Below are 12,432 nucleotides of genomic sequence, written 5' to 3'. Positions count from 1 at the left end.
AGACATAGCATTGATGTTTTATCCCTAGTGGCAACAACACATCCACAACCTTAGAACTTTCTATCACTGTCCCAGATTTAATGGAGGCATGAACCCACTATCTAGCATAAATACTCCCTCTTGGAGTTACAAGTAATGACTTGGCCAGAGCCTCTACTAATAACGGAGAGCATGCAAGATCATAAACAACACATAGATAATAGATTGATAATCAACATAGCATAGTATTCATTATTCATCGGATCCCAACAAATGCAACATGTAGCATTACAAATAGATGATCTTGATCATGTTAGGCAGCTCACAAGATCTAACAATGATAGCACAATTAGGAGAAGACGACCATCTAGCTACTGCTATGGACCCATAGTCCAGGGGTGAACTACTCACACATCACTCCGGAGGTGACCATGGCGGTGAAGAGTCCTCCGGGAGATGATTCCCCTCTCCGGCAGGGTGCCGGAGGCGATCTCCTGAATCCCCCGAGATGGTATTGGTGGCGGCGGCGTCTCTGGAAGGTTTTCCGTATCGTGGCTCTCGGTCCTGAAACTATTATCGACGAAGGCTTATGTAGGCAGAAGGGTAGGTCAGGGGGCGCCACGAGGGCCCCACACGACAGGGCCGCGCGGCCCAAGCCTTGGCCGCGCCGCCCTGTTGTGTGGGCGCCTCGTCGCCCCACTTCGTTTCCCTTTCGGACTTCTGGAAGCTTCATGGAAAAATAAGATCCTGGGCGTTGATTTCGTCCAATTCCGAGAATATTTCCTTACTAGGATTTCTGAAACCAAAAACAGCAGAAAACAGCAACTGGCTCTTCGGCATCTCGTTAATAGGTTAGTGCCAGAAAATGCATAAATATGACATAAAGTATGTATAAAACATGTGAGTATCATCATAAAAGTAGCATGGAACATAAGAAATTATCGATACGCTGGAGACGTATCAGAGACCACCAAAAAATTACAAGCTCAACTCTATGATAAGCAAAATCAAAACTGTGAGTATGAGGCTAGGTTTAAATGCGTAAGTTCTGTTGCCAGTTCCAGGATATTGGAAACCAAGTCTTCCTTTGTTGATGGGGAGCCTTTACCTTGGAAGTTTGATGATGAGGAGGATGCACCACCACCACCGAAGGAGTAATTCGTCATTGGTATTGTCATCCCCTTGGCTTGTTCCAAGCTTGTGGGAGTGCCGCGGTATCACACTATTATATTTTACCTATTTACTTTTTAGTAGAGTCATATCATGAGTAGTGAAGTTATCATATAGGATGGTTTGTAGTGTAGAAGTATCTCTCCTTTAGTTGATTATCTATGTATCCCTTGGTGTGAGTTGCCGTTATGGAATATTAATGAGAGGTTTTTATCATTTACTTTATGCACATCTTATTCTAGTTTGTAATTTCTGATATGATTAATCTTGTTGGTTAGTATTGGTATCACTTTGGGGGCATAAAGTAATTCTAGTTGGTCTTGGCAAACTTAGCATTGGTCAGTAGATCCATTACTTTGAGGCTTAAGTAGAAAAGAGAGAAGTACATGTAGATATATTGTTCCATTATCTTTCTTTCTTGTTGGCTCATAATCTTGATATTCTTAAGATTAAATCGTTTGGATTCCCAACGAAGATTGCATGATTGTTTTCTGTCACACGTATATTTGTTTGTATCGCTCAAATCTTATGCTTGGTACCCAACCTTGATAGCCAAAGACATGTAGTGAGATGGAATGCTTCTCGTGCATCCAAACCATGAACCAAAACTCATGCCATTTGTGTCCACCATACCTACCTATATGTGGTATTTTGCCGCCACTCCAAAGTGAATTTCTTGTGTGCTACCTTTAAACCCTCAAATGTTACTACTCGTTTTATGTTTTGTTCTTAGCTCATGTGAAATTAAGTCTAAAAAGACTATTGTGATAAGGATTATGTAACTTATAAGTTGCTTATTGTGCGATAACCATGTTTTCTGGGGAACGCTAGCAACATGTCTCTTTTTGTTGAATATCATGTTTTACCATGCTATGAATGTCCATCTTGTGTGAAATAGTTGGGGTTGCCATGTTTAGATTGGAGTATGCATGTTTGTTAGAGAAGAGCAAAGGGTCGCCAACCAAATTCATGTTCACATGGTGGAAGTTTCAGCCAGACAATTAAATCCTCAAATCTCAAGCGAGATAATATTACTGTTGAATGCTTAAAGCATTAATACGAGGAACCCAACCATATGTTTTCCATGTTGTCCTGGTATGGATGTCTAAAGTTGAGAATTATCAAAACCGAGAAATCAAATGTGATTTATCTCCTTGGACCTTTGTACAGGCGGCATGGAGGTACCCCTTTGCGATACTTGGTTGAAACTATATGCATATGTTGAAGATCTTTGGTGATCATTAAAGTAAGACAAAGTTGTGGACGCTAATAGTATATGGGCATAAGGCACGCAACTTATATGATGACTCATATTAATTATCACTACCATTGAAATAGACATGCATACCTCTCAAAATATTTTTTTTCAACACTCCTATTGCATTTAAAACAAAAAGCTCTAGCACATGAGTAATTTTTCTTCCCTCTGTGCAGGGCCTTTATATTACTTTTATGTTGAGTCAGTAAACCTATTTCCCTCTACCTCAAGCAAGCATTTGAGTTGTTGTGATCCAACCATTTTTATATGTTGATCCATTCAATCCTCTCTTTATTCTTCCTTGTATAGCACAATACTTTTATCTGAATGAATATAACTCTCAAAGCTATCTATGATTGAAAAAAGATTGAAATGATTGAGCATGTGATTTCTTCAATAATCTCTAATATAAAGACTCTGCTCGAAAGACAAGTACAATTTGTTAATTGTTCTCTGACCAAGAACAAAAGTTTGCCATCATCAATTTTGATTTCCTCTATGCACTTCTATTTAGTGATTCCTTACTCATTGCAAGTTGAATTATATAAGAAGAAGTTGCTGTCTATAATGACTTGTGTATTGGTAAATATGATGCTTCTTTTCCGTATTTTGTTTACTGACTCTTCACTCCATAAACCCGTGGTCTGGTTTACCAAGTTCAGTTTCTCTTGGGGACAAGCGAGGTCTAAGCTTGGGGGGAGTTGATACGTCCAATTTGCATCACTATTTTATATCATAATTTACTGTTATTCATTGATATATTTCATATTTAGAGGTGATACTTATATCATTCCATCTATTTTTGCATGTTTGATGATTATTGGCGAATTAACCACCGAAGCCAGGAATCTGCTGAAAAAAAGGACCGTTAAGGCACCATATTTCTGAAGACCAACAATTCCCAACAAAGATACATAAAATTATATTTTTCCAGATGACGGAGGAAGCCAGAAGGGGAGGCTGAGATGGGCCAAGGGGGCTCCAAACCACCCCTAGGCGCGGGCCCATCCCAGGCCGCGCCTAGGCATGATCTGGGTGCCGGCCTGGACCACTTCTGATGATGCCCCTCGCGTATATTAACCTCTCGGGAAACCTAAGATCAGGGGCATGACGAGAGAAATATTCTGCCGCCGCTAAGGGGCGGAGAACCAGAGAGAGAGAAAAGCTCTCCGGCAGGCAGAATTCTGCCGGGGCAATTCCTTCCCGGAGAGGGGAGATCGTCGCCATCGTCACCCCCATCGAGCTGGACTTCATCAGGATCATCATCGCCATCATCTCCACCATCAGCACCATCATCACCACCATCTCCACGCCGTCCCGCTGTAACATCTTGGGTTTGATACTTGTCTAGTTCATAGGGGAAACTTTCCTGGTGTTGATTAATCCTTGTAGTTGATGCTATTGAGTGAAACCATTAAATTAAGGTTTATGTCCAGATTGTTATTCATCATTATATCACCTCTGATTAGGATCCATATGATGTCTCGTGAGTAGTTCGTTTAGTTCTTAAGGACATGGGTGAAGTCATGCTGTTAGTAGTGGAACTATTTGAGTAATATGTAATGATTTGATATTTAAGTTGTGGTGCTATTCTTCTAGTGGTGTCATGTGAACGTCGACTACATGATACTTCACCTTTATGGGTCTAGGGGAATGCATCATGCATTTGGCTACTAATTGTGGGGTTGCGGGAGCGACAGAAACCCAAACCCCCGTTAGGAAACCGGTGCACGAGGGAGTGTAGGACCTCAAAGTTTAACGATGCAGTTAGATTTATCTTAATTACTTTCTTGTAGTTGCGGATGCTTGCCAGAGGTATAGTCACCAGTATGTATTAGTCCAAGTATGGGGTAGTGCATTAGCATAGATTCACCCACACAACACTTATCAAACCATTGAAGATTATTGAATTATGTGAAGCGAACACACTTGATGTAATTCCCGTGTGTCCTCGGGAACGTTTGGTCATTATAAGTAAAACAACCAGCTTGTCCTTTTCTATATAAAGGATTGGGATGCTCGCTGCAATTATTATTACTGCATTTTATTTACTCGTACTTTATTTATCTGCAATACCAAATACCCCTACAAACCTGTTTCTAGTGTTTACAGTGCATCCTCGATCAAAACTGCTCGTCAACACCTTCTGCTCCTCGTTGGATTCGACACTCTTATTTATCGAAAGTACTACGATACACCCCTATACTTGTGGATCATCATTGCTAAGCAGTCTTGGGATACTAAACGGACCTCCCAGATGGTAATCTTAAAGTGGCCGATTTACCCTCTTTTGCAATCAGTTTCGCTATAGCACCTGTTGTGCTAATGAGGAGAGTCGAAAGCAAAAAAGCAACCTCCCTCATATTTTGATTCCATTTCATCGTTGATCCGGAAAGAAGAATGACATTGAATCGATTTAAAGCACTTTCCTCAAGCTGAAACCGAAACAGTCAACCTAAGAGCTGTCTTCCTATCCCCTACCCCCATGTGAAAACAACTGAGCTTCGCTCGAAGATCCAATAGATGGAGCAGCCGACCATTGATACGTCTCCAACGTATCCATAATTTCTGATGTTCCATGCTTGTTTTATGACAATACCTACATGTTTTGCTCACACTTTATAATGTTTTTATGCGTTTTCCGGAACTAACCTATTAACAAGATGCTGAAGTGCCAGTTCCTGTTTTCTGCTGTTTTTGGTTCCAGAAAGGCAGTTCGGGCAATATTCTCGGAATTCGACGAAACAAAGACCCAGTATCTTATTTTTCCCGGAAGACCCCAGAGCACCGAAGGAGAGTCGGAGGCGGGCCAGGGGGCCACCACACGCCAGGGCCGCGCGGGCTCCACCCTGGCCGCGCCGACCTATGGGGAGGAGGCCCCAGGCGCCCTCCTACGCCGCCTCTTCGCCTATATAAGCCCTTTCGACCTAAAAACGTGATACGAATTAACGAAACTCCAGAAAGACTCCAGGGGCGCCGCCGCCATCGCGAAACTCCAATTCGGGGGACAGAAGTCTCTGTTTTGGCACCCTGCCGGGACGGGGAAGTGCCCCCGGAAGCCATCTCCATCGACGCCACCGCCTCCATCATGCTCCGTGAGTAGTTCCCCAATGGACTACGGGTTCTAGCAGTAGCTAGTTGGTACTCTCTATCCCATGTACTTCAATACAATGATCTCATGAGTTGCCTTACATGATTGAGATTCATCTGATGTAATCGGTGTTGTGTTTGTTGGGATCCGATGGATGATACATTATGATTAGTCTATCTATAAAGTTTGTGAAGTTATTGTTGCGGCAATCTTGTTATGCTTAATGCTTGTCACTAGGGCCCGAGTGGCATGATCTTAGATTTAAGCTCTATAATTATTGCTTAGATTGTATCTACAAGTTGTTTGCACATATTGCTGTCCGGAACCCGAGGCCCCAAAGTGACAGAAATTGGGACAACCGGAGGGGAAGGCTGTGATATGAGGATCACATGTTTTCACCAAGTGTTAATGCTTTGCTCCAGTGCTCTATTAAAAGGAGTACCTTAATAGCCAGTAGATTCCCTTGAGGCCCGGCTGCCACTGGCTGGTAGGATAAAAGATGTTGTACAAGTTTCTCATTGCGAGCATGTATGACTATATATGGAAAACATGCCTACATGATTAATAATCTTGATGTTCTATCTTAATGCTATTTCAATCCTATCAATTGCCCAACTGTAATTTGTTCACCCAACACTTGTCACTTGTTATTGGAGAGTTACCACTAGTGTAGATCGCTGGGAACCCCGGTCCATCTTTCATCATCATATACTCGTTCTATATGTCATTGGAAGTAGTATCAACTATTTTCTGGTGCCATCGCCTCTGTGTTATTGCTACTGCTGCCGTGTTACTGTTACTATTGCTCTCATATTAATTACTACTGCTTTCACATCACCCCTGTTACTAGTGCTTTTCCAGGTGCAGCTGAATTGACAACTCAGTTGTTAAGGCTTATAAGTATTCTTTACCTCCCCTTGTGTCGAATCAATAAATTTGGGTTTTACTTCCCTCGAAGACTGTTACGATCCCTATACTTGTGGGTCATCAAGACTATTTTCTGGCGCCGTTGCCGGGGAGGCAGAGCTCTACTCATAAGTTCACCTGGGGAGTACACTCTACCTCTCTCTCTGTTTTTATTTTATTTTATTTTGTTTTGCTTAGTTTACTTTTGTCTAGTTTATTTGTGCTTAGTTTATTTCTTTCTAGTATTATTTTGCTTAGTTTACTTTTGCTTAGTTTCTTTTTGTTTCGTTTTACTTTTCTCATATACCAAAAAATCCATAAAAATTTGAAAAATCAAAAAATTAAAAACTGTTGTTATGGAAGAACGCATAACCATGTTGGAGCTTATAGAATTATATAATAATTATAGAAAATCAAGAGCGGGTGAAGTGATGAGTGCTGTGATAGAAAAATTGAATAAAATTGCTAAAATCTTGCTTAAACGCCATGATATAAATTGTTGCTCTAAAGAGGATACTAAACATCTTAAATTCCAATGTTGCTTTAGTGAGGAAGCTTTAATTAAGAACTACAATTGGAATAGCTATATTCATCTTGGGTTCGAAGAGGTAGAACAATTTGTTTTATTTATGGGAGCCTCTGAGATCGAATCCTTCATGGTTAAGAATTATGAAACTTGTGCTGTTTGTAAGGACCTTAAAGATTATGTCTCTTCTATCCTTAATTTTTGCATAGAAAGTTATAGTGATAATCCTTATATCATTGATTATAAAGAGAGACTTATTAATGCACAAGAATGCACTCACAATTTGCAGGAACCTGTGGAAGAAGAAATTGATGAACCTGAAAGCTCATTGGATGAAAAAGAGGAGGAAATTGATGAACCTGAAAGCTCATTGGATGAAAAAGAAGAGGAGAGTGATGAACAAAAGGAGGAAGGATGGATTAGCTACCCATGCCAACCTTCTAATGAGAGTAACTCTTTATCTCTTACACTATTTGATTGTCCTCCATGCTTACCGAAAGAGGTTGAATGTTATGTTCCTGTGGATTCTCTTGAAATATTACTGATGACCCACAAGTATAGGGGATCGCAACAGTCTTCGAGGGAAGTAAAACCCAATTTATTGATTCGACACAAGGGGAGACAAAGAACACTTGGAAGCCTTAACAGCGGAGTTGTCAATTCAGCTGCACCTGGAAACAGACTTGCTCGCAAGAGTTTATCAGTAGTAACAGTTTTATAGCAATAGCAGTAGTGAAATAACAGCAGCAGAGTAACAAAGACAGCAGTAGTGATTTTAGTAAACAGCAGGATTAAAATACTGTAGGCACGGGGACGGATGACGGGCGTTGCATGGATGAGAGAAACTCATGTAACAATCATAGCAGGGCATTTGCAGATAATAATAAAACGGTGTCCAAGTACAAAGCAATCAATAGGCATGTGTTCCATATATAGTCGTGCGTGCTCGCAATGAGAAACTTGCACAACATCTTTTGTCCTACCAGCCGGTGGCAGCCGGGCCTCAAGGGAAACTACTGGATATTAAGGTACTCCTTTTAATAAAGTACCGGAGCAAAGCATTAACACTCCGTGAACACATGTGATCCTCACATCGCTACCATTCCCTCCGGTTGTCCCGATTTCTGTCACTTCGGGGCCATCGGTTCCGGACAGCGACATGTGTATACAACTTATAGATAAGACCATAAACAATGATTATCATGATGAAACAATAACATGTTCAGATCTGAGATCATGGCACTCGGGCCCTAGTGACAAGCATTAAGCATAACAAGTTGCAACAATATCATCAAAGTACCAACTACGGACACTAGGCACTATGCCCTAACAATCTTATGCTATTACATGACCAATCTCATCCAATCCCTACCATCCCCTTCGGCCTACAGCGGGGGAATTACTCACACATGGATGGGGGGAACATGGCTGGTTGATGTAGAGGCGTTGGCGGTGATGGCGGCGATGATCTCCTCCAATTCCCTGTCCCGGCGGAGTGCCAGAACGGAGACTTCTGGCTCCCGCGACGGAGTTTCGCGATGTGGCGGCGTTCTGGAGGGTTTCTGGTGATTTCGACTTCTCCCCGTGCGTTTTTAGGTCGAGGCCGATAAATAATCCGAAGGAGGGCGTCGGAGGCCGGCCGAGGGGGCCACACCACAGGGCCGCGCAGGCCCCCCTGGGCCGCGCCGCCCTATGGTGTGGGGCCCTCGGGCCTCCACCTGACTTGTCCTTCTGGCTCCGTTAGTTTCCTGGGAAAATAGGGCCTTCTGCATAAATTCCGAGGATTTTCCCGAAAGTTGGATTTCTGCACAAAAACGAGACACCAGAGCAGTTCTGCTGAAAACAGCGTTAGTCCGTGTTAGTTGCATCCAAAATACACAAATTAGAGGCAAAACAATAGCAAAAGTGTTCGGGAAAGTAGATACGTTTTGGACGTATCAACTCCCCCCAAGCTTAGCTTATTGCTTGTCCTCAAGCAATTCAGTTAACAACTGAGCGATAAAAGAACTTTCACGAACACATTTTCTCATATGATGTATATATTCTCATGCTATGGCTAATACTTAAGCAATTCATAATGAGATACATGCAAATAAGATCATCTAACAGCTATGTCAATCATGGAGAGGTACCAACAATTAATAATAAGCATCATGAATCATGTATATAAGCAGAATTGCAATGTTCATAAGAGAGTATGATAAAGTGGTATCTCGCTTGCCTGTATTTGGTTGGCAAAACATAAATGCCCGGGCACCTTTGGAGTTCATAGAAAGACTAGAAGTAGTGATTGTCAAAAGATAAATGCATCAAAGTTATACCACAATCAATCATACTTTGAGACAAGCATATTATACTAAGAATGACAGTTGTGCTCTCAAGATAGTGCTCAAAGAAATAATGGAGACACAACATAAAAGTAAAAGATTGACCCTTCGCAGAGGGAAGCAGGGATTAACATGCGCTAGAGCTTTTCATTTTTATAAAGACAGGAGCAAAATTATTTTGAGAGGTGTTTGTTATTGTCAACGAATGGTAATGGGTACACTAACTACCTCGCCAACCGGACTTTCAAGAGCGGCTCCCATGAATTATTGCATATTTATTTGGCACTCCTTCCAACCTTTCTTACACAAACCATGGCTAACCGAATCCTCGGGTGCCTGCCAACAATCTCATACCATGAAGGAGTGCCTTTTTATTTTATTTTCATTATGATGATGACACTCCCCCCAACCTTTGCTTACACAAGCCATGGCTAACCGAATCTTCGGGTGCCGTCCAACAATCACAAACCATGGAGGAGTGTCTATTTAAGTTAATTAATTTGGGACTGGGAATCCCATTGCCAGCTCTTTTTGCAAAATTATTGGATAAGCGGATGTGCCACTAGTCCATATGAGAGTCCGTCAAAAGTAAATGACAAGGTTGAAAGCTAAACACCACATACTTCCTCATGAGCTATGAAACATAAACACAAATTGAGAAACATTTTGAAGGTTTTAAAGGTAGCGCATGAGAATTTACTTGGAATGGTTTGAAATGCCATGCATAGGTATTTATGGTGGACACTTTTGGAACAACTTGGTCTTCAGGTGTTTGGAAGCATGAGCAGCGTTCCTGCTCAGTACAAGTGAAGGCTAGCAATAGACTAGGGAGCGACAAATCAAGAGAGCAGTAACTGTCATAATCATGCTTGCGGCAAAATAAATTAACGGAGGCATAAAAGTGATACAAGAACTCTGAAGCAATATAGATCATCGAGGCTTAATTGACTTTTTTGTTCAGTCATAGCATGCGTGAGCATGTGCCAAGTCGATATAAATGAATTATTCAGAGGAGGATACCACAATGCCATACTTACTTATGAATAAAACAATGCAAACAAACATCCATGACATGCTACTCATATTAATAGATTGGAGCTAAACATGAGAGATCATAAACTACTAGACTTTCTCAAATAACATATACTTCACATGAACCAACTAAGCATGCTCATATGGATGAGTATATGTACAAAAATGAAAACAAATAGAGTTCATACCAGCCTCTCACCACAATCAGATTGTCGTAGATCGTCATTATTGCCTTTTCACTTGTGTAGCTTGGATAATATGAAATGAAAACCACGCTCCAGCCACCGAAGACCATTGAACTCATAAAGAACTTTACAAAACAAAGAAGAACAGCAAATATTTTTGGTGTTTTTGAATTAGAAACAAGAACAAAAGGAAACAAACAAACAAAGTAAAATCTTTTTGGGTTTTCTTATAGCAAACTAGCAATAGCAAATAAAGTGAAACAAATGCAAGAAACCAAAGAAAACAAATGGTGAAGAGAAACAACAGAAATATTTTTGGTCTTTTTGTGTTTTGGGAAAGAAACAAAGCGAAAACAAGAAATAGCAAATTAAAAGAAACACAGAACAGCAGGATGACAGAAATCTGCCAAAACTTGACAGCAGTACAGAAATCGATTTTTACAAAAATCTTAAGTTGCTCAGATCGCAAAGTGTTCAACTAATGAAAGTTAGATAACAACCTGGGGAACCTGCACAAAAATTGGCAGCTCAAAATGACGCTCTGGCTATTTTTGAGAATTTTTACGGTAACGTTCCAGAATCTGTTTTCAGGCAGCACTTCCCCAAATATTATCTTCTTCTCATTAGAAAACCACTCAAATGAACAAAACAAGTATGCACAAGTATCCAGCAACCATAATATGCAAAGAATGAGTGATGCCGGTATACCTCCCCCCAAGCTTAGGCTTTTGGCCTAAGTGGAGTTCAATCCCATCGATCCCATGAGGTAGTGTCTCCGTAATATGACGAAGATGGATCGTATTCCGGGTATGTGCTAGAAGAAGCACCCGGATATGTGACGGTGTGGTCGTAGGAGGCCCCGACGTCCTCGGAGTCATGTTGCTGGTGGAAGTCTTTTATCTTCAAATGCTCATCCACTTCCTCCTTAGTGCACGACCATGATTGCCTGTCAATACTTAACAAACCCGGTTGGGGAAGAGGGATTTCCTTCTCCTCCCCGTCAGAAAACAACATTCTATACACCATATTATCTAAAGTAGAATCAGTGGTAACAAAATGATGACTCTTCATAGCAACAATATCAAGTTTCCTAGGGGCCAATGGCACATCATTAGGATCAATAGGAAGATTTAGATATGTTAAAACGCGCAGTGCAATGGTTCCTCCAAAAATAGGCCCCCTGGTAGTCAGGCGGCGAGCAATAAGAGCACCAAGGTGATAAGATGTCTGACCAGTAAGTGCAATATTCAAGAAAGCAAGATGGTAACTAGAAATGTTGCTAGTGTTCTCCCTACCAAGAATGCTAGTAGCAATGTAGTATGCAAAATACTTAATGGCAGGGAGTTGAATGTTCCTTATCTTGCCACGCTGAATGGTGCGACAATCATCATCGGTAATCCCTCGATAGAGCTCCAACAAGTCCCGGGGGTTGTCATCAATCCTACTTGCTGTACCTACAGGGGCAATATCCAAGGCACGACAAAAATCCTTCAATTGCATAGTAACAGGGTTACCATAGATCCTGAATGCAACCGTCGGCTCATATTGTTTGTTGTTGAACTGGAAACTCTCGACGAAGATTTTGGTGAGCATATAGTATTGCTCCCTTTCATCTCCCATATAGGTGGTTAACCCTGCCCTGTTGACAAGGGTTAAGAAATCCTCCAATATCCCTGCATTCCTTAGAAAATCATAGCATGGAAAAGTAGAAGCATTAGGAGGCCCGTTGTCCTCTTCGGGCGCAAAGCTAGGCGCGATGATGTCTTCATTGTATGATCGCCTAATCCGGGTGGCGGCCCTAGAAGGCCTCCCGGTGCTGGTTGTCCCTTTCTTGAACAACTCTCCAAAGTTGAACTTCTTCATAGCTTCTCTGAAATTTTCAACAAATGATATAAAAATTTGATTTGGTGACATATAATTGAGGGAAACTACCATAGGAACTTGCTAGAGTACTAATC

The sequence above is a fragment of the Lolium perenne genome, chromosome 5, assembly GCF_019359855.2.
Source record: "Lolium perenne isolate Kyuss_39 chromosome 5, Kyuss_2.0, whole genome shotgun sequence".
Classification (NCBI taxonomy): domain Eukaryota; kingdom Viridiplantae; phylum Streptophyta; class Magnoliopsida; order Poales; family Poaceae; genus Lolium; species Lolium perenne.
Note: the sequence above shows the minus strand (reverse complement) of the source record.